This window comes from Lissotriton helveticus, chromosome 1_1 (genome assembly GCF_964261635.1).
Source record: "Lissotriton helveticus chromosome 1_1, aLisHel1.1, whole genome shotgun sequence".
In the NCBI taxonomy this organism is placed as follows: Eukaryota; Metazoa; Chordata; class Amphibia; order Caudata; family Salamandridae; genus Lissotriton; species Lissotriton helveticus.
This window is the reverse complement of record NC_136057.1, coordinates 1,578,509,590-1,578,513,831: the sequence shown is the minus strand read 5'-3', so window position 1 is coordinate 1,578,513,831 and position 4,242 is coordinate 1,578,509,590.

Genomic DNA, 4,242 nt, shown 5'->3' with positions numbered 1-4,242 from the left:
TAGTAGCAGCTGACGATATGCACTTGTTTATGTCATGTCCAAAAATAGTACCATTTTGGAACACAATATGTGACTTTGTGGGAGAAATCATTGGGATACAAATTGAAGTAAGCCCTTGTGTAATTTTCTTGGGATTAACTTCAGATCAAGAACTGCAAATCACAACGGTTGAATCAAAGTTCTTTTTTTATGTAGTTCTGTTGGCAAGGCGCGAGATCTGTAGGTTATGGAAATCTAAAAATCCTCCGTCCTTTTCTGAGTGTCTTAGGAATATTATTTATACATCTGAATCGGACATGGCATGCAATTTAAGAAGTAGAGAGAAAATCTGGACTCCGTTGGTATGGTGGAGAGAGAAGGAAACGTGAGTCCTATGATTATGTCACCTACATTGGCGGCCATGTTAACTCCTATCCTTGGGCAGTCTCAGTTTGTAAAGGAGATGGAAGTGGAAACAGTAGTATCCTTGTGGGCCGCTACTCTTCCTTTTCCTCTTACGGTCTGGTTTCCTCTTGTAAGACCTAGATGGAATAGAGTATAAACCAGCAAGAAATTTGGCAAAATGAGGGGGAAAAAGGCTGTTTAGGGTGTCACGTATTCGAAATGCCATTTCTGTGAGTCAAAGATAGTACGGAATCCCACTCATCAGCGTTTCACATGTGTCAGAAATCATTACATATAGCCTGTCATTTGTGACCTACAATTGACAACAGGCCTTCTTTTGGGCTCAAATATGTACCTCCATGATGCAGGGATGCACCCTGTGACTCAAGTCCCACAACATGAGCAACATGGATGTAAGGGGGGAATCACTGCACCTACATTCGTCCATGCTTTCATACTTGATTAATCATAGACATGGCACGCCTGTGTGTATTAGTATGTATTGTTCACGTTCAGAGGAGTATTGAAGCTGTCTTAGTACTGGGCCATGCAGACAACACTTTACATTGTTGCCCCGTGGAGGGCCAGCCAGAGTCCTTTAGGGATTGACAAGTTACTCAGAAGGGGAAGAGTCCAGTCCGCAGGCTGATTGCTGTATCATTGTTAAGCAAACAAAATATGGCAGTCCATGTCAAGGTCCAAGGTTAGTGTCGCAGAGTGTATCGTGGGACGGTGAAAGGTATTATTCCAGGGCATGATGCAGAGGGCAGAACCAAACAGGAACAAGCCATATGGTGGAGATGAGAGCTACTGCTTTCTTCTTACCACTAAGGCAGATTCATCCTCATCTTCGTCCTCTGACATTTCATGTGCCTCACATGTGGGGGGTGGTGTTTGGTCTGCAGCACTGTGTGACACTGACACATCAAGGGCCGGAGATGTGGATGTAGAAGTGGCAGCAGCATTCATCTGCACAATGTCTTGTGGCATCGCTCGCATGATGGAGATCTGCAGGGCATGTAAGATCCCATCTACAGTTTTCTCGTGTGCAGCCGTGGTAGCCATTCTTTGCACCTGCATCCCCTCCATGTTCTCCATGACCCTCCTTATGTTTCCCAAATCAAGGATGACATCGCTGTGGCCACTCTGACTAGACAGTTGTTGTTGTCACCGAGTCATGACTCTAGCGACGCCAGCCATGGATTGTTGGAGGGCATGGGGCGGGCTGTGGGTGTCTGTTAGGGTGTGTACATGGTCCCTGATGAGACATAGACACCCACTTATGGTATCTAATTTGGCTGCCCTGAGGTCGAACCCCACCCGCACCTGTTCAGCCAGCTCCTTCTGGCGGTCTAACATACTGCATTGGAACGCCATGTGTTCTTCGGTGAGGTGCTGGGTGCCAGACGTGGTGGTGGGTGCTCCCTGCTGTGTGGTCTGTGCAGCGGGTGTGCTCACCTCGATGGTGCTGGGCTGCCCTGCTACTGGAGGTGGGGTGAGGAGGTTGTCCATGAACCGTTGGAGTTCGTCGTAGACACTGTCCTGGGGGTCGTCTCCATCATCACTGACATGATGTAGGGTCTGCTCTGCAGGAGGTGTTGATTGTCCCTCTGCAATGTAAAGGGGAGATGTGGTTTCAAAGTGTGTTCCATGTATGTTTACGCATTGGCGAACTTTACATGCAGACTTCATGACAATGTACATTGTGACTGTTTGTGAGGAGATGCCTATTTGATGCGGGACAGTGGACATTTGTACTACATCACGGATGTGTGGTTTTACTTGTACATTGTCATCTCACAGTTTTTTTTCTCTGCTTTTATGGTGCATTTTCTCGCTTGACATGTGGGAATTGCAGGCCTGTCGCTGGTTATAGCTAATTTTTGTATCGTGGTTTGGGATGTCGCCACTTTTTCCGCATTCATGTTTCGCATTTTTTAGGCGTTGCGTTAATGTTAACACGGTCATTTGACACGTTATCGTGAGACTATCGCATGGTACCGCCATGTTGAGAAAACAACATTAACACAGTGTTGCGTTAAGCTAATTTTGCGGTAATTATCACACGTTCTTAAAAATATACCCCAGAGTATGCCATTGTGTGGTTATACCATCATGATTTTTGCTGGTCTGTACACATGGCTGGATGTGTCCTCTTAGTCCACTAGCAAGATTCAATAGGGCATTGTTAATTAAATTCAATAATAGTGATATCTGTTATTTACAACACTTGCTGTATATGAAAACAAGCTATTATTATCTTAATGCCTTCTATCAGCCTCCTCCTACCCACCTACCTTTACCCTTGAGGCCCCCTAGTCATCCCTTTCACCTCTGGAAATCATTCAAAGCTCCACGCCTTCACTAAACAGTCTGTTTACGCATCAGGTTCAGTACAGCAACTAATCTGAACATTGATGGCTTGCCACAAGACGAGTATTCTCAGTTCTCTCAGGGTCGAGACAACATCTCCTTTGGATGGTTTGCTTAATGACTAGAATTACTCAGTGCAGCCGCATCTGAAAGCATCGCAGGACAGCAATGCCGAGGCATTATTTCATCTGCCTTTCTTCATGTGAAACAGAAGTCGGGGTCCCTCTTACTTATTTTGTGCTTTTTAAAAAACCTGCATTAATCACTTAGAAATGTAAGAGTTGCACTGTTTGCATTGTCCTGTAGGTTAACCCAACAGGCTTCTTTTGATGCAAGGTATACCACTTTTTCAACATAGCACCAAATGTCATTTAAATGCATATCATTGTGCCCCAAACAGCACTTAACACAAACCAAACTTTTAGTTTCAGTTCACAAAGGGGCGCTGCATTCGTGGCAGGGGCCCTACAGTCGTGGTGGAAGGGGTGGGGATCCTGCATTCGTGGCAGGGGGCCTGCATTGGGTAACCACTGTACAGAGATCCCACCATGACTGCAGAGCCTCTGTCATCCGTGCGGAGGCCCTTTGTGAATCCGGCACTAAATATTTCAAAAACATACAGCATAGCTGACATTTGCCATGGGGGCATGGCCAGACGCCAATGGAGCAGGGAGCCTGAACCTGAGCTCTTGCCGGGGATCCCCCATCCAGTGCCATCCTGCCCGATATAGGGGGGCACCCGACACAGGCGACATTCCCCCCAACCCCTACAGTGCATGGGAACTGAGCGGCATTGCAGAAAGAAGCCGATAGAAGCGGAGTCGTGGGGAAAAAACAAACTCAACAGAGGGACCGCGAGGTAGGCCAAGATGGCTGCTGTGATCGCGGTCTGACTGGCGGCGCCTGTTGGAAGCCAGAAGGCCCTAAGAACAGGGGACACAGCAGGCTACTGTCACAAAGAAGACGGTGAGCCGGTACCCTCTCTGCCTGAAAACCAACAGTAAGGAGGCATTAGGGAGAAGGATCCGGCGACGGCGGCGCGCAAACCACCGAGGGAACATAGCGGCAGTGCAGAAGGCCTGGAGGGTCCGCACTATTAAATTGAGGGCGCCTGAAAACAAGAAGACTGAGACCGGTGCATTCCCACCGGGAGCGGGGGGACAGCGCGTGGAGGACAAGCCAGGGCAGAATACACAAAACAGGCGAGGAGGACGCGAGGCTGGACAAAATGGCGGCAGCGGCCTGATCTGAGGCTGATCGAGGAAGCTGAGAGGCCCCAGGTGCAGGGGGCTTAAGACACTGCTGGCTTGGAGGGACGAGGACCCGGAGCACTCACTGCCCAGAAACTAGTAAGGAGGCAGAGAGGAGGAGGGTCCGGGAGAAAGCAGCGTGAGGACTACCAAGAGCGCCTAGAGGCGGCTCAAGAAAACTGGAGGGCTGCCACTGACGGCCTGGGGGTGCCAAAGGGCCTGCTAGTGATTGGGG